Source organism: Caretta caretta, chromosome 1 (genome assembly GCF_965140235.1).
Source record: "Caretta caretta isolate rCarCar2 chromosome 1, rCarCar1.hap1, whole genome shotgun sequence".
Lineage (NCBI taxonomy): Eukaryota > Metazoa > Chordata > Testudines > Cheloniidae > Caretta > Caretta caretta.
This window is the reverse complement of record NC_134206.1, coordinates 248,423,616-248,442,848: the sequence shown is the minus strand read 5'-3', so window position 1 is coordinate 248,442,848 and position 19,233 is coordinate 248,423,616. Positions and strand designations below refer to the sequence as shown.

Genomic DNA, 19,233 nt, shown 5'->3' with positions numbered 1-19,233 from the left:
AGTTAACTTTTGAATTATTTGAAACACTAAATGTTTCAATAATGTCAAAGCATCTCAGTTGGACATTTTCAGAATGGATCGTTTTGACTTTTTGGTTCCTAAATGACTTTTTGAAATGAAATTCTTTTATATAAGATTTAAAATGTCAGATTTGGAATAAATGTTTCGAGTTTATTTAAACAAAATGTTTTGATCAACCCCAAATGATTTTTTAAAAATTTAGTTTCACAGGTAGTTTCATTTTTTTTTCCTATTCCATTTCGGAATGGAAAAAATTGAAATTGTAAAATTTCCCACAAACTGAAAACCCAGTTCACACCCAACTGTACTAGTGACATATTTCAGGATATCTTGGAAGACTACCTCTGACCCAACTGTGTTTGGATAAAAGGGTGTACTTCTGCTGACACAAAGCATTAATAATACAGCAGATAACTCTGCAGGTTGGAACTGAAGTGTGCCCTATTTCCAGAGCGGCCTTGCCTTTGAGAAGAGTGTCCCCCACTGCTGCAGCCTGGCAAAGATTTCACTGTCTGCTCATGGAACTACTCCTGTGGGAGATTATTGTCCATTAGCTTCCTTAGTGCCAGAAGACTGCAAACTCTGCGCCATCCAAGCCAAAAAAGCTCTCCATTCATTGGTCCAGAGCAGCTAGCCCAGCGTTACTCCTCTAGACACCAACATATGAAAGTAATTAATACAGGCAGTTTAGAGGCAAGAGGGAACATGCCTTCATCTGTCATGGAAATACACTGGACTCAAACATTTTAGAAGAAAAGGAATTCTCTGCAATAATATGGTATGTGATAGAGAAAGCAATAGCATTTCTCGGAGGGGCACTCTGGCCCTTCTTGGCTGATCATGTGCCGATTAATTTAGGATACCTTTGAAAAAAGCTCCTTAGTCCTCTGCAATGGCTGCCAGGCTGTCCAATGGAATGCAGGCGGCCACCAAGAGACCCTGATATCGCTGCAACTTTGGACACACCTTGTGGAGCATGCACAATGGGCTGGAGGAAAACAGAGCAGATGCCTGGAAACCATATCTCCTCCAGAAGCTGAGCTTGCAGAGATGTGTTAAATCAACGGCCGTGAGCAGTGCACGAAAGTGATCTGAAGACACTAAATCAAAGATATATCTACTTCCACATGTTTCTGAATGGGCCGGTACAAATTTCAGTGTGCCCAGTGAGGGGGCCGAAATGGCGGAACCACCACTGCACATGTGCACTCTGAGCCTGATCCAAAGCCCATTCAGGTCAATGCGATATTTTCTACTGACTTTAATGGGCTTTGGATCAGCACCTTTGTGCAAATTATACCAGGAAATACTATGTGAGGAGTGAGGGTGCAGTGCCAGGGCCTCCCAAGTAGCAAGAAGCTGTCTCAGCCAGCGTGGCTTTGCCTCAGCCATCACAGGTAGCAAGCACAGAGGGACTGCAGCAGATTGGTGAGAGGACATTAATGGAAAGACAGGAAATGAAGGCAAATTTCAGAATTATTTTTAACTATAAAGAAACAAAAAGAAAATGAGTGAAATAAAAATCAAGGGCCAGGTTTGTGGCCCTATCTCCAGCTACTTTGTGCATTACCCCGGGGTCCATTGTGGCCTTTGGCTGGCCTAGAATTGGCAGAGCAGAAAGTTGGCACAGAGCCACCTTCTGTCCCTCATTCCACTCTCTGCAGCTGCATTGCATATAAACTCACCCCAACTAGTGATGAGTTTACCAGTACCACAGCTGGTGATCCGTATCTACGGGAAACAAAAAACTGGGCAGCAAAATGGACATGAAAAGTGTGTGTGGGGGAGGGGAAATACATAAAAGGACAAAGCTTCTAGAAAATAAAAGGAGGTAAGGAAAAGCAACAATAAATGTAAAAGCAACAGAAGAAAGATGGACAAATAATAGCAAACTGAAACAAAGTTAACCTCTGGCACTGCTAAAAATACAGGACAGCTTTAAAAAGAACAAACAAACAAAAACCAAGTTGTAGAGCTGATGAGAAAGACTTCAGAACCAAACTGGACTGAAAAGGGAAAGACAGAGTCTGAACCAGCAACAGAGGTGGTGTCATTGCTAATTTATTCCTCGAAGAAAATTTGTGCAGGCTGCTGGAGTCATGTGTGTTGCCATCACCAGACTCACGGATGCATCGGCAGCGTTGCTGCAGCTTCTTAATTCCTTCTTTCCATTTTCATTATATTAGACTCAATACATTCAGGATATCAGGAAACACCTTTCCTCCCCCTCCCCCTCAAGATGATGCATACAAAACAACAAAGAGGAGGCGTCAGTCACTCATTTTGGCTCTGAGTGAGTGGACACAAAGACTAGATCTTGTCAGTTTTATACAGGAATATTTCGCTGGCCTAAGGCCAAGATGAAAAACAGAGCAAGTTGGATTGCTTTTGTGTGGGCGTAAGATTATATATTATATGTATGACCTCCCCAGGACCCTGTAATGATTTTATTTCAGCTGCAGCCAGAGAAATAGACCTTGGATTGAGTTATTTCTTCAGGAAGGATAGATGATGTTTTTAGACTCTTCCCTCCTTCCCCCATCTGTTCCCTCTACATTGTGGGTTTGTTCTAGAGCTGGTAGAATAGTTAAACACTGGTGCTTAATTTGTAATGAAAGAGGTGCTGGGGCTCAAGCAATGATTTAAATTTTACACTTGTTATGACTCTGAATGTGCGATGATATTATGGTCATTACCAAGGATAATAATGGTATGATATTGCTACCCTTACTTCTGCACTGCTGCTGTTTGTGCTGCCTGCAGAGCTGGGCAGCTGGAGAGCAGTGGCTGTTGGCTGGGAGCCCAAAGGTGCTGGGGCTATGAACTGACAAGCCGACAGGTGTCGGGGTTCAGGACCGACAAGCCCCGGTACAAATAAAGCACTCAAACACAATAAAACCAAGACCCATTAATATTTTACAAGCAGATGTGCAGACTCCGCTCAGTTCATGCTGATTTATGGTGTCATATTATTAATCATTGCAATTATTTGAACACATGCCAGGTATTTGCATAAATGCTTGCAAATCCCAAGATTTTCACTAATTTCAGCACAGGTGATTACTTGTCTGAAAATTCAGACCTGAACTCCATGATTTGCTATTTGTTCCTCATTATTACCAAGTTCAAAATACTTCACTCAGTCAGGCCCCAATGCAGGACAGTACTTAAGCACATACTTTGACTTTAGTGAGATTTACCCTGTCCTGAATAGGGATACTTTAGTAGGACCAAGTAACCTATGGAAATGGATCAACCACGCAACATGAATCGCAATTAGTCGAAGAAAACATACAGTGAACAGCCCCTAGTGTGAAACTTATTGATCCAAATTATTCAGCTAGCATTTAGGTTTTATGAATAAATTCAAAGAAAATGAGATCAGATTGCAAGTGATTCAACCAAAAAAAGAAGTGAAGCCCCCAATTTACACACACACACACTTACTTAACTGGAGCATGTGACTAGTCCCACTGAAGCCCAGGTGGATACTCATGTTTCAAAGTTAAACATGGGCTTAAATGTTCACAGAATCAAAGCCTCAATTTGTAATGAATAATTCTAGTCTACTTGAGGAATTTCCTATTGGCCACGTCAACAGTGAAAGTTACCTACCATATGGTACAGTGTAAGGGCTAGTCTACACTGGCCGCCCTTTAACATGCCTTGTGTGGTCGTGGTACAGAGCTCACCCCGTGCTCTAAGAAACCACCTCAACGAGCGGCGCGGCTCCCAGCGCTGTTTACACTGGTGCTTTACAGCTCTGCAACTTGCTGTGCTGAGGGGGGTGTTTTTTCTACACCCCTGGGCAAGAAAATGGCAGTGCTGTTAATTGCCAGGGCAGACAAGCCCTAAGGCACTCCAAATGTAGACTAAGCCATTCAGGATTATAAACTTTAATTTTATTCACCAAAATGTCAACATTTTGGCCCAAAGTCTTTTTTCAGGACATCTTTCAGTAATAACAAACACATATCCTCCCCCAACCACTATCTCACAAACCTTATCTGTCTTTACTTCTCTCCCCAGAAAATTGACTTTTTATTGAAAAAAAAAAAAAAAGGAAAAAAAGGAAAACTCGAAAATCCCAACATTTGGGGGGTTTGGCCAAAAAGTTTTGATTTTTGATTTTCTGGTTAAAAAAAAATAAATATTTTTTTCCAAGGAAAGCAGATACCTTCTGTGAAAATTTTCATTTAATAGAAAACTCAATTTTTCATTGAAAGAGTTTTGATAGAATTTTTTTGACAAGATAAAATAACAACCTGCCTACATCTCTGTAATTCATTTAGCATCCATCACTTTTCAGAATACAGCTGAAAATATATAATTTTTCCCCAGCCCAGGGTGTTTAATTTATCCCTCTCTCTGATGTTATGTATTATCTGTCATTAACATTAAGAGAGTTTATCTGGAAGAAGCTATAGTCATATTGCTCTATAGTATTTTAATTAATTCTGATTTGTTATGTGCAATAGTTTAATAAAATGTACATAATATTCAATAGTGACAGGATCAGCTCACATATCACTGTCAGTGGACAAGAGCCGGAGACAGTGAAACAGTTCAAATATTTGGGGGCAATCATCACTGATGAAGAATCAAAGGCAGAAATTCTGGCAAGAACTGTGCAAACAACAGCAAAAGTGGCAAAGCTAAAGCCAATCTGGAGGAACAAGAACATCTCCCTGGAATCCAAACTGAAATTGCTGCACGCACTGGTCATCTTCATTTTTCTGTATGCGTGCGAGACATGAACCCTTATGGCAGAACTTGAACGGAAAATACAGGTAGTAGACATGAGATACTTCCGTAAAATCCTGGGCATCTCCTCCTTCGATCACGTCACTAATGAAGAAGTCTGCAACATTATCACCCAATGTGCTGGGTCATATGAAGACCTCCTGATGACCGTGAAAAAGTGCAAGCCGAAGTGGTACAGCCATGTAACAAGATCGTCTGGCCTATCCAAGATCATCTTCCAAGGGACAGTACAGAGGAAGAGGTAGACAGAAGAGATGGATTGACAGCATAAAAGAATGGACAGGAATGGACTTCACGGAGACTCAAGCACTGACACACAATCATCAGGGGTGGAGACAATTGGTTGATTGCTCATCAATGATGGTGCCCCAATGATCATTGTGTTTATGGGAGTGATGATAATGATGAATATTCAATAGCTGTGATACATAATCATTGTAATGAATTAAAATAGGGAAGAAAGAGCCATATAATTTAAAGATGTGAACTTAGACCTGAAATTGAAATTAGAAGGTCTTTGTGAGTGATATAGTCACTCCTACTCTGATAAGTGAATTAGGGAGCGGAAGTAAGACGACAAAGGAACAGGAAGACAGACTGAAACAATAGTACATATTAGTTCTAGACTATGTCTTGAAAAACATCAAGATTTTATGAATGCTGTCCCATTTGATAAATGTAAGTTTGATCACGAGTGCTACTTCACTTCCCAAGTATGTGGAGAAAGCAAAACCACACCTCAGAAACTGTTCTGTGTAAACAAGCCCAGTACGTTTCCTGGATTTTTTTAAACGTAGACCTATACATTCAAGCTAATTAATCCATTCACTGCTACATTCTACTAAGACAATAACATGCTGATGGATTTCGGAAGCAAAACGAGTCGATTTTCCTGAATGAGGTACTCCCAGACAGAGTGTGCACAGAAATGTTTTCCTCTGAAAGACTAGCAGCTTACTCAGCGCGAGTTGGGCTGAAAAAACTGTTTCAGTTAATTCGGGTGGGGGGGTGGGGTGGCAAAAGCTAAGCTAGCGTAACATCAGCTGAGCTCCATTAACTTTTAGATACAGCTACCCTGATGCACACAATTGAGAATCTGGCCCATACTCTTCATTGTTGATTTGTATAGTGATTTGTTCCAGAATGCCAGGGAACCGATTAGAGAGATCTATACACACATTACATACACATTTTCTTTTTAAAAGAGTTATGGCAACTTCAACTGCCTTGTCATTTGCAAGTTTCTTCTACATCACTCTCAAATACAAAATGAAAATTAGATCTTCACCATCTTGCCAGTGCTTGGAGATAGCTCCTATTATTTGGCAGAAAACTCCTTGACATGTTATGTCCAGTTAAGGAATCCAATTCTGCAACCTTTACTTTAACTAGTAGCCTTTACTCGTGTGAGTAATCCCACCAGTGTCAATGGGCCTACCTGTGTGAGTGATCATGCAGATTCTGGCTACAAGGGAAATCTACCCACTGGAATTAGGACTAAGGGCACTGAGGTAGCATCAAAGACTGTAAATAATAATGTCAAGTTATATTTTTTTGTGTTGCTAACAAAGTGCACACAGTACATGCCTCTGAACCAAAGTGCAAGTTACATGGAAAGTACTGCTAGACTTTATGACCAAATGTGATTCAAAGGAGTCTGCAGAGGCTGATCGGAACTGCACACTGTCATTACATAGCATTCATCAAATCATACCCATGTAAGATGTATTCACTCTACCAGTAACAGGTCCAACAGGTATTAATATAGGAGCAACAGTGTGGCATGTGCCTTACAGACAACATAAAGACAGAATGAGGTTCCTGCCCCCAAAAGATTCCCTAGGACTACATTGTTCTTTTTCTTCTAGCCCAGATTATGGGCAGCATGTAGGGGTGTATGTTGTCCTTGGAGAACTGTGAGTCAGGGAGGTATAATTCCTTCTCTGCTCCCCTTCTCCTCTGGGATTCGATGGAGGGATCAGTTGCTTTTTGAAATTTTCTATTGGTTTATTGAAATTTTGGATCATCAAGAAAACAAATTCAAGTTTTTTGACAGTCAAAAAACTGAAAATTTTGGGCAGACTTTTCTCATCGCGAATTGAATTTTCAATGAAAACTTTAATTGGAAGCTCAACATTCAGATATTTTGACCAGCTGTATGATTTGGTGGCTGAATCCAAATGTGGTCCAAATAAAGGGGCGTGTTTCCACTAAGAGTATACTACAGGAGCCTCTCTTCATGGTCTGAGTTAGTGCCTGGCTTTAGACTTTTATGTGACTAAGTTAGTCCTGTTACAGTTTCACAGTGGTGCGGGCCACTGAGAGAATCTTCATCCTCTCACTCTCATCCTCCCTTATAATTGAGACACATTTTTCAGATGAAATATCATTTTGCACCTGTAAGTATCCATAAGCACCGGATAGAGGAAGAGGTATGAGATGGACAAAACAGGGATAGATCGCTTCTATGTCAGGCCAACCCCTGCATCTGCTGGGAGTTGGAAAGTAAAAACAGCTTGTGACAGGCAATAAGCTGTTTCAATGGCAAAACGGCCCCTGTAATGAAGCTACAATCACTCTTCCGATCTCCATGTGGTCTTGTTTCTTTCCTGAGAAACTGGCACTTCTCATCTATTCTAACTCTCCTGATTCCAGGCTTTGATTTATATAGCCCTGGCTAGTGTATGTCCTGTCAAAGGAGGGAGGAGTCAAAGACAAAGGGGCTCACATAGGGGGAGAGGAATTCTAAGATAGGAGGTGGGGGTTAAGGGTCGATCCCAAGTTGGATCAGACCACTCAGATGCATGGTATTTAGCCTGGCTAACCTGTTTTCAGGTAGATATGCTCCTCCCTTTTAGTTCTCCTTCTATTCCAGCTGATACCAGCAAATATAAATAAAGCTCCACAAGGAAGGCAGGGCATTAGAGTGGGGGACAGGAGATCTGGATTCTAGTCCTGGTGCTGCCATTCATGACTTAACATAAGTATCTTATTTTTCGCTGTAGTTCAGTTCCCTCTGTCCGCCCCCCCCATCAGTAATGATGGGGATACTGAAGTCCCTTATCTCATGCGGTATTGAATGAAAGTTTTTAAAGCACTCTGACACAGTCAGAGGGAAAGCACCATAGACGCAAAAGGATCATCCTCACTGGGCTTTCTTTAGTTCACTCCCATGTAAACTTAATCTCCTGTTCTTCTTCTAGTACATAGGCTAATAGGAATTACCACACTGGAAAAGACCTTTTGTCCCTCTGGTAAAATGACCTGACATTCAGAAACAGTCTCTATTTCATGCTCCAAAGGAACACAAAAATGCGTTTTAAAAATGCCTATTATTTATTTCAGTGACTGTCCACGGTCTATAATTCCATTGAATTAAATTAAAAGTCACAGAGTAAAATATTTCTTTTGGTCAGGTTCAGATTTGCTGCCCTGTATTTTCAGCAAGTGTATATACTGGCTGTGTACGTGTGGGAGTGAGGCTGCCAGGAGGCAGGACGAATGAGAAAACCGATGAAAGAGAGATTTGGCCACCCTTGCTCCCATGAATACTACCTTGCTCTGCAAGTAGCTCTATCGAACCAGAGTCTGATTCGGTGAGGGGTGATGTTCAAACAGTAGAAAGGTCTCATGCCTGGAGATTCATCCTTGGGCTGCTACTGGAATGGGGGAGCTGTTATGTGCTCTCTATTCGAGGTTAGCTCAGCTCTGAGGGCTAACCTAAACTGCACCCTTACTGTAACGGCACTATGAGTCACTGGAAAGGCATAAAGTTGCTGGGCATAAGAACAACCCAGCCACACCCTCTCCATCCTTCATCCCACCCATGGGACCTCCCAGGGCTGTCCCCTAGGTTTTTTGCAGGGTGGGGATTGTACCTACCCTGTGGTTCCTTTGCATTAGTCTAGTTGTCTTAAGAGGGTCTGCATCCCACCTACAGCCAGGGGTGAAAGTACGGCGGTTCGGGCCCATACGGCGTACCAGTAAAAAGTAGCCTCCCGTACCGGCCCATACCGCTGACTTTAAAGCGCCTGAAGGAGGCGGATGGGGGGGGGGCGCAAAAGGGGCAGTGACATTAAATCACTGCCGCTGCAAAAGGACCCTGCTGATAGGGGTGGGGGGGGGCAAAAGGAGCAGCTACCCCAGGGCTGGCCAGAGCCCCGGGCCCTTTAAATTGCCGCTGGAGCCCCGGGCGGCGTGGGCAGGCTGGCTGGGGAAAGCTGACCCCCCCCCAGCCCCGCCCCTTCGGCCCGAGGCCCCGCCCCGGGAGAACTGCCCCCCGTACCAGTAAGAGAGAAATTTTACTTTCACCCCTGCCGACAGCCTTCAGCACTGTACTGTATCAGCACCATATATGAGGGCAGCTGGGAGGGAGGAGCCATAGCCTTGCTGCTGTTAGTTTCCTGGAGTATGGGTGGACGGGGTGAAGGGCAGAGTAGGCAAGAAATAGCAGTACCAGTTAGGAAAGATGGGCCCACAGCAATTACTTGCTGTTACTAGAACAAGAGCAAAGTGAACGTAAAGTCTGCTGAATAGCCAGTGAATCTGGCTCATATTTGGTCTCTCCCACCCTACTGTTTTGAAATTAGCTATGTACATAGCCAGATCTCATGCTTTCTCTAGTGAAAAGGGGGACAGGAGAGAATTTAAAATGTCTTCGCATTCTCTATGCCTATCTGTCATGTTTCCACTCTGAGGGATAAAATGCCACAGTGTTTTTTTCAGGCTCTGCTCCTGTTTATAAAGGCTACGTCATCCGATCAGGGAACAGAAACCAGGTCATGTGAGCTGGATGATCACACATAGAGACTACTGTGTTCTGAGCACTGAATACTGGAAGGAGTCCTCGCTACAAACAGCTTGTCAGAATCCATCAGCCCTAATTTGTTAATGAAAACTATTATTCAAACCACCAAGAAGAGCAAACACTTGTAAAAATCATTGTGTTTTGGTGGGCAATTCACAAATAGAGGGGGGAAAAATCCAGTGGACAAGTAGTTGGCAGTGAACAGTTCCATCTGCTCCAGGCAATGCATTTTCCCTTCAGCAGAGGCTAATGAAGAAAGGCTGGGGACAGGTGAGGGTTCTACATGCCAGTTGCACTTTCTCCACTGTGGAACATCAGAGCTAGTTTTGATTCTAAGGGCAGGAGGGGGGATAGCTCAGTGGTTTGAGCATTGGTCTGCTAAACCCAGGGTTGTGAGTTCAATCCTTGAGGGAGCCATTTAGGGATCTGGGGGGAAAATTGGGGATTGACACTGCTTTAAGCAGGGGGTTGGACTAGATGATCTCCTGAGGTCCCTTCCAACCCTGAGATTCTATGATCTATCTCCTATCCCTTTGGAACAGTATTCATCCATCACTTAGGACTGATTGCCCCTTGCCCAGTTTCTATTTCTCAAGGAACACTTCTCCACAAAGATATGGGTAGAGTCTGCTCCAAAATTAACATAGTTTTCCCCATTTTTCAGATTTTTCAGTGAGAATTCATCATCCACCACTAGTTTCCAACATGGTAGGCCAGCACACTGGAACTCAGGAGACTTGGGTTCTAGTCCTGGCTCTGTCACTGAACTACTCTGTGGTCCTGGGCAAGTCACTTCATTTCCCTGTGCTTCTGGTTCTCCTTCCATCCTTTGTCTAGTTAGATTAGGTGCTCGGTTATCATGATGTTAACGACCAAATAAAATAAACAGACTGAACTCTCCAGAGCAGGGTGATCTGAATTTTGTACAGAGCCTAACACAATAGGATCCCCAATCATAACTGTGGCCTTTAGTTGAGACTGTAACACATAATGAGTGAATCAGAGACTGGGCAGCAGATGGTGTCCCAGTGTAATTTGGGTTACCATCTAGGCTGCCTCATTTAAGGGGAAGACATTCAGGAGGATTTATTAGTAGGAGCCAGGCAGAAAGGGAAAGAATCTATCTTAGTGTGAGGAAGAACCTGAATAGGAGGCCCCCAAAGTTTGGATGGATGCAGGCCCTGTTTAGCTCTAAAGAAAGTGGACTGAAACAGAAGAGGGGTCCAGAGGGGCATTGCTTGCCCAACGAGAAGAGGGGGAAACTGCTCTCCCCATTATTTTAAGACCTGGCTGTAATCTATGCTGGTGACCACAGCACTGCTCTATGAAAATGACAAATCCTTCACTTGTTTGCAGTAAAACCTCGCTGCCTCCTGTAAGTCGTTTAGTCAATAAATTATGCAATCGCTACACGACACAAAATGTTCATAAATTTGTTACAAAGTTGGCAAAGTCCAATTTTAAGAACTACCCAGTAAATGATAAACTAGGCTTTTTTGATTATTTCTCCAACTAAGCCCTTCCTTTCTAGCCATGGGGCAGACATCACAACAATCTAGGTACCAACAGCAGCTGTATGGCACGAACCACTGTGCCTTTGAGAATGTTTGTTTTTTGCCCTCATGGAAGGCTGTAGGTAAGAACAGGGCAGCAGATGTTTCCTTTCAATGCTAATGTCCAGCAACTCATGAGCTGAGATAGCTACAAAGAGCCTGATCTTGACACTTGCATGCAGGAAGTCAGGGAGGGCTTTGCCAATGAAAAGACTGCAGGACCAAACCCAAAGCTGAGCTGATAGTTATATCATCAGATGCCCAAACAGTCATGCCACTAATTTCTAAATTTATTTTTAATGAAGACCAGCCATTTTTAGATGCTGCACAATTCATATCAAACTGCAAAAAGCTGATTGAAAAGCAAACCTTTCCTCTTCCAATCCACCCATGTACACACACACACACACACACACACACACTCACCTAAAAGAGAATGTGGTGAGATCATTCACCCTAGATAAACATTTCCTCCATAAAAAAAGGGGGGGTTCCATTACATACAGGCAGAGCATGGAAATGAAAACTGCTGACTGGCTCCTCCCAGGTGGGAGGAATGTTGTTAACAGAATGACTTGAGAGCCCAGGTGGGCCTGCAGTATAAACACCAATGTGACTACCTCTCCTTCTTACAAAGCATAACACGAATGCCTCCCGGCTGAGAAAGAGGCTCTCTCTGTAAGTTGCCACCTCATCCTACCTTCCCCTCTGAATCCCTGAGGATTCTTCTACCCTCCCCGCATCTCATGTCCCTCCCCAATTCCCTTGAGGCCTCACTACCTCCAAGGTCTCATATACAGTAATCATACTGCCAGCTGTGGAGGAATGGATTAGACTCCATCTGAAACTCACTGATGCTGTCCTTGAACTAGCCAGAGGAGTTTACTATTGAGCAGCTTGAGGCCTCGTCTCAGATCATGATGACAGAAAAGCTATGGCAGACCAAGAGATAACAGTCTTTAAAACATGTGCCTTTTATGCTCCAAACAGGACTATAGTCCCTACTGTTGTTTAGGGAGATTGGTGTCCCCCAGTCGGAGCTCAAAGAGTAGTGAAGTCAGAGTAGGGGACACACACACACACATTCACTAACTGCCCTGTGGCAGAACTGAGTTCTGCAGAAGGGAGCAGAGGATTAAAACAATACACAAGATAGAGTTAGTGTGACAACTGCAGAGCAGGTCCATGTAGCCTGTGAAATAACTAATCATTGCACAGTAATCATAATTTCTTAACACTGCAGTGCAGGAACCCAGCTTCACGGCAGCGCACAATGGGCTAAGGAGATGGAGAGCTAATTAGTGCAACAACAAAAACAATGAGGTGATATTCCCCACAGAACGGGCCTGAGTGGACCGTCAAAATAAGTAATTGATTCCTCCTAATTTACTCATTCTTTCTCTTTCTTGGCTAGGAGCTAAACTGCATATATTCCTTCCTCCCCTCCCTGTCTTTCATGTGTTTATTTCTCCTGCTTGGTTTAGTGAAGCAAGGAAAGAGAAATAAAACACTGGTAGTGAGCTCCGGCTATGCAATAATAAATAAATAATAATAATAATAATAATAAAAAAGCTGGAAGTAGGCTCCTCAAATTTCTTCCTCACTCTCCTTGCTGTCTCATATTCAAAACTAACGATGTGCGAGGAAACAAGTCCACAAAGAAATGCTTGGGGGAAAGAGGGGTTGAGCTTTTCCTTCATCCCACCCACCAACCTAGTTTGAATTAAAGTTGAACCAAAACTTTTTACCTACCCGGAGGTGGGTTCAGGGGCCTGGGCTCCTGCTGCAACTGTCAAAGACAATACTGGCATCTAAAGCAGTGCGAGGAATGAAGGCAATGCAGCTCGGCTATGCTGACGAACTGTAGATGCTTACGATGCCATCATCTGTAGTGAGGAAACACAGCATTCTGAACTTGGGTCCTGCTGCTGGCAAGTGGAGGAGGAACTGATATTTCAACCATCCTTTCAAAATAAAAGTCAGTCCCTAGCCAAAGCCCAGACATGAAAACCTCTAAACTTTGGATGGAGGTGGGGTGTCAAACTATCTGAACCTGTTTTGATGTTTCGCAAATCATTCAGAGATTTCTGATGAGCTAAATCAAAGCCCTGAACACCCCCAACATAAAAGAGTTTTGAAAAACCAAACCCTTGATCTGTCTTTATAACAGTCAAACCAACCCCTCATCACAGGGCAACAGCAGATTTGAACCTACAACTGATCAGCAGCACTCTAGCACTTGAGCAAAGGATGAAATCTTTGCCCCAAAGAAGTCAATAGCAAAACTCCACTGCATGTATAACACATTGTGCAGTGGCTTACAAAAACACCACCAAACATTTTGAGGCTCAGAATTTTGTCTTGTTGAGGCCGGTTCTTCTGATTATATATTTCTCTGTAATTTTTTACATCTGTGCTTTGTGTGTCTGTGCTAGAGTTGAATCCTGCTAGGAGGTGTTAAGCATGCTCAGCTCCCACTGAAGTCTATGGGCCTATCTTGCTCTCTCTAAGTCAATGAGAGCTTTCCCGCTGATTTCAACAGAGCAGGATCTGACCAGATGGACGCTGAGAACACTCAGTGCTATCCACTGCTCAATATCTCACAAGAATGGATGTTTAGTAATTTTAATGTACTGATTTTAATGCTTTTCAGTTCACATTACTCAGCTAAAACTTAAAAAATGGTATATCGAAATGTTCTGTCCTTCCCCCCTCCCCATCTCTCAGAAGAGAATGTCATTCAACCATCTGTCAGAAGAACACAGTGTTCCTGTTCCAACTCACAGTAGCCTGTAATAACATTTTTTCACCTGCCTGCGAAGTTCCCCCTAGCTTCTGAAACCCACAAAAATCAGCATTGCCCCCAGAACAGGATGCCCTGCTAATCGTTGCACTAATCTATCCTGATTTTCTACCGCTTTGCACCTTGGATAGTCATCTACACCTGTGCAAAGTGGAGGTAAAATGCTATCAGATCGGAAGGGCAGCATGTCACACCCACTTCACACAGCTGTGAATGACTCAAGAGGCAAGGCAGTGGGAGCAGGGCCCATGTTGCTATTACCAATTTGTTTTATCTTTAAAAGGTTGTGGCCATAATTTTTTAAAACTTGTGCCTAAAGTTACACATCTACATCCATATTTAAGTAACTAAAAAGTGGCCTGATTTTCAAAAATGCTGAGCACCCCGAGGTCTCCTTTCAAACCAGTAGGAGTGGCTAGGGCCTTAGCCCTTTGGAAAGTCAGGCCATTGATTTAGGCTCCTAAATGTGAACTTAGTGAAGTTTAACTGTAGACACCATTTTTTAAAAAACCTTGCCTTAGTTTATTTCAGGGCTTTTCAGTTCCTTTTTACATTCATGTTTATTCACAGCTTTAAACTGATATGAATATACTGTACAGAACACTTCTGAATGAGCCCAGGAATGACTGATTCACACAGGACCAATGATGGCCAATTTGGCAGGATGTTAGCCTAGACAGCTTCCTAATGACCTCCTGTCCCACTACCTGGAGACATTAAATGCATCAGCAACACAGTGACCCTTTTTAAAAATCATCATCCATCGTGTTTTTAGCTTTGCTTTTTATTTAATAAGTTTGAGCCTTTTTTTAAAAAAAACCCTGCTAATTACAAACAATATCCCAAATCCTGATGCCAGCTTACATAGCGATATGGGGTGCATGACCCCCAACAGCTGCATTGACTTGCTACACAAGGGACCATTGCTCCTTCTGCAGTTGGGAGGGGAGAATCTTATGCAAATGAGTAGAACTCCCTGAGCAACCACCTGCCACTTTTGCAGGTGTGCTAAGGCCTCTCACAATAGCAATTCCTGCACTCCTCGCATTTCTGGGGTGCGGGGACTGCTCAATCATGCTTCACACAGGTATCAGGATGCTAAAAGGAGAGCAGAGAGGAGGCAAGCCTCTGGCCCCCCTCTCACTCTCTTTACACTGATTCATGGATATTCCAAGACAAGAGGATCAACTTGTAGGGCTCTGTGGCATGTGGGGGTGCAGCTGCATAGATCAGATTGCAGTATCAGGCCTATAGACAGTGAAAGGCTAGAACGCATACTGGAGTTGGCAGTGGGGTACTGCACTGATCTTCCTGGAATCCACAAGTGTGTTATGATTTTCCCTCTGTTCCAGGTGAGCAGGTTCTAGATAAATATAAAATCATTCTTTTTTTATTTCACTGAGGGGCAAAAGGTTAATTGAATTGCTTTCAACATTTCTTGTACTTCTTTTGGTGACCTCCCACCCAAGGATGACAGAAAGTATCTGACTTGCTGCCAGATTAAAGCTAATGCCACTGAAGATCACTGTCAGAGGAGCACACAGTCACCCACACACATATATATACCCATTCAAGCATAGGGCCTGAGACAGTACCCCTAGAAGTGAATAGAAAGATTCTCACTGTCTCCAGTGAGACTTGGAGCAGGCCTATAGTGTACAACTATGTTTTTTATAAGGAATAAATGAGAAATGTTTTAAAAGTTGTTTTATTGTTCATTTATAGGAGTCCAAACCAAACTCAGAGCCCCATTGCATAGTGCACTGCATAAGACATTTCCTGCTCCAAGGAGATTACAATCTAAATAGGCAAGACAGACATAGTATGTAAGAAAGGAAATGTCATTATTCACAATTTACGATTGGGAAAACTGAGGCATAGGGTGATCACATGACTAGCCCAGGGTGACATAGGAAATTTGTGACAGAGCCAGGAATTGAACCCATATCTCCAAAGTCTTAATCAAGTGCCTTAACCACAAAACCATTCTCAGTCATTTTAACTTGCCCTCTTTCCATTTTCCCACTTATTAAATTGTTAAGAACCTTTAAAGCAAACTATCTGGTCCTTCAGTTGCCAAAATCATGGTGCCAAAGAGTGATACTGTTTGTTTGTGGATTTTCTTAGGCCAGATAGTTTATATCCACCTGTGCTTCATCACTGAAAACATGTTCGCTGACTCTTTCCTGAGGTGAGAAATTCACTCATTTTCTCCAAGAAGGATACATCAAAGCATTGTTTTATTTCATTTTATTTCTTGCTTCCTTCCTTCCACTTTTATAGTCTTATTTCCTTATATTTATTGCTTCACAATTATGAAAGAAATAATAGGTAGGAGGTTCCTTTTAAGGAGCTTCTCCTGATGTCAAAACCCCTTGGTAAAGTCCCCTAAGTTCCCTCCTAGTGTATAAATTGGGAAAATTACTTGCAGATATCAAACCCTCATTTTAATGAGGACGTAACAGCGAGCCCTTCACATGTTCTTTCCCTCTAATGAAAGAAGAGTGTTTGTTATCACAGATGTCAGAAACAAAGTGGTAACCTGCTCTAACTTCCTCCTGTCCTATCACTATACAGTTCACTCCCATGAGATACGTGTTTGGGTGGAAGGAAAAGCTATCACAAGTGAGATACCCCATTTACATCCTCCCTGCTGGGGCTTAAGCACAGGCCCTCAGCTGACTGAGAAGGTGTGAAATTGTCAGGCTAAATATAGAACATAGCCTGGTGGTGGCCCTCTCTTTCAGGTCACTCATGTTCTGTTCGCTTTTACCAGCCCAGAATTCATGGTTAGAAATAGAAAAGTGAACTTAGTGCCGGTGAAAGATGCCAGCGTGACAGATCTGGTGACCAAAGCCTTCAATTCAGCCACAGCACAGAATGTGAAACACCAGGGCAAGCTTCTCCCATGCCTGTCCCCTTCCCCTAAAGCTTTTCTTCCCTTCACCATCACCTGGAGTGATCATTTTTAAGTTCACTGTCTGTGCACACATTCCATCCTCAGCCACAGTGAGGAGACTGCCAAAGCAGGGCCTCAGTCACTATTGCCTTGCGTAGCATGAAAGCAAGTCTAACTATGGGCTGAATGCTCCCTCACAGCAGAGCCCGCAAGAAGATGGGGTGGTCAGGAAGTTGGTTGTGGTTCCCCCAGCCTGTGCCATTTGGTCTTGGCACAATTTAGAGAAGGTGAGGAGCTATTCTAACTTACCCCCATGATGCAAGGTTACCAAGTGACTTTAAATACATTTCCACCAGTGGAGGATAGCAATGGCACAGCTGCACTTTGACATGCCCATACCCCATACCTGCCCCTGCCCCATCCATAACATCAGGATTCAAAAAGTAATTTCTTGGTGTCTGTGAAAGGGTTTCATTCACTGCAAGTGTACCTCCTTGTGGCTGGGTTTAGGAATTCTCTTGCCCCATCTGGCACCCCCCCCTTCTTTTGATTGCTCATGCTGGTCCCTCTCTCAGGGACTCGCTCCTTCTTCATGACTCAGCCTCCAGCCAGGTCACTGTATAGTTCTCCCGACTTCTGGGATAACAAAGTTGCACACAGCCAGCTGTTTGAATGCCGTCTCAGGCAGTCTTCTGTTCCAACACCTAGCGACCTAGTTCTGCTCAGCCTCAGACTCTGGTGCTGTTTCCCTGGGCTCCTTCCTACACCATCTCCTTTCCCTACCTCTAAGTTTACTTCTGGAGCTTCTTCTGCTCCCATTAACTATTTCCCCCTTCTTGACCTCTTGTAAGACTGCCTCATTCAGGGCATGATCAGGCTTTACTCTGACCCTTGATCTCCTACTTTTCCCTGGCCAACTCCCTTTCCCTCTGGGGAGTAACTGCAGACCTCCTCCCTGCAGCCCCTTCCTGCTCTCACTTCCTGGCTTAATAATCTTAGCCCAGTTTCTCCCTAAACTGGGCTTCATCTGCCATAAGGCCCTATCAATGTGTGGTTCCCCTCTGGCCCCACCTTGAACACATTCATCCATTTAGGGCTTGTGTGGGGTGGACATCCCATCACAGTGCCTTAGCTGGTTCTTTCCTGGAACAAAAAGAGGAGAGAATGTTCAAGAGCTGGCTTGAGAAATAACTGTAGTTGAGCCACAACTGAGTAAAGACCACAATGTAAATGGAGTTTCTCCTCCTGAGGGCAGGAGTCATTCCAAAAATTAGCTCAGTGACATTACATTTAAAAAGTGGGGGTTAAAAAAAATAATAATAAAAGAGTAAGCTAGTTAAAGACCCTCGAGTCAAAACAAGAAAAAAATAAGAACAAAATTTTAGACTCAAAATGGGGGATTTGAGTCAGAGAAGGCACGAATGCACCAGACAGAAAGGAATGAGAAAAGCAAGAAGAAGAAAAAAGTGCTTAGTTAAACAGCAAGGTTCAGAGCTTATTCGAGCCAAAGGAGTAACTTCCATGGAATGAAAATCCCTCCTAGTGAAGCCAAAAATAAGGAACATAAATTATGGTAAAAAATATGTAGGATGGAAATTAAGATGGCAAAGAAAGCAGTTGATGAGCAAATACAGAAAGATATTCTGTAAGCATATTAAAATCAGGAAGCCTACAAGAGAACTTGCAGAGATGCTGACTGATTTATTTGAATCTGTCTTCAGAACAGGATGTTGCAGTGATGTCTACACCGGGCCTATTCTTTTCAGGGAAACAAAGAAAACATAAAATTGTCATATTAGAATTGGACAGGAAAACCATTTCCTGTTCATATTTTTGAGTTTTTGAATTTTTTCTCAGCCCACATTGGGATGAAAGTCAAAAATTGGAAAAATATTTGTGAACCAAAAAAAAAAAAAAAAAGATTTTTTCATTTTGGGTCAATAAAAACAGGATTTTTTCAATAATTTTGAAATGTTTCACTTTGATTTGCATCATTTTCCTTGTTTAATATTTAGTTCCAGCCTACTTAGCTTAAATTTCAAAATGAAGGGTCATTTTGAACTGGAAAATGAGATTTATTGTCAAAATGAAACATTTCAACAAATTTAAAAAAAAATTCTCAGTACTTTTTCAAGTGAGGAAATTTGTCTAACCCATGCCTCCTTTGCAAAAAGTTTCAGTTTTGACAAATTGGCACTACTGATGAACAAATGATTTGTTGAAAAAATTCTAGCCAGCTCTCTCTCAGATATTCAAATGTTAAAAAAGAGAAAGAAACTGATAAACTAAATAGCACCATTGTCACAAAAACTGAATAGTTGTACATCCCAGAGTTTGGAAGGCATTTAAAAATGAAGTCACTGGGCTGATAAAAATATGCCCTCTC

At 42.7% G+C, this 19,233-nt stretch overlaps 1 protein-coding gene across 11 annotated transcripts in view; it reads right to left on the bottom strand.

The window, feature by feature from the left end:
* The window catches only part of CHRM2 (cholinergic receptor muscarinic 2), a 242,997-nt gene that overhangs the window by 206,710 nt on the left and 17,054 nt on the right, over window positions 1-19,233 (bottom strand). For 10 of the 11 annotated variants that reach the window (XR_012665953.1, XR_012665956.1, XR_012665955.1 and 7 more), the window contains one exon: window positions 12,898-13,031. The exons of the other annotated variant lie outside the window; for it this stretch is intronic. The gene's annotated coding sequence lies outside the window, so the exon portion shown is untranslated. The remainder of the gene's footprint in view (window positions 1-12,897; window positions 13,032-19,233) is intronic. 11 annotated transcript variants of the gene reach the window in all.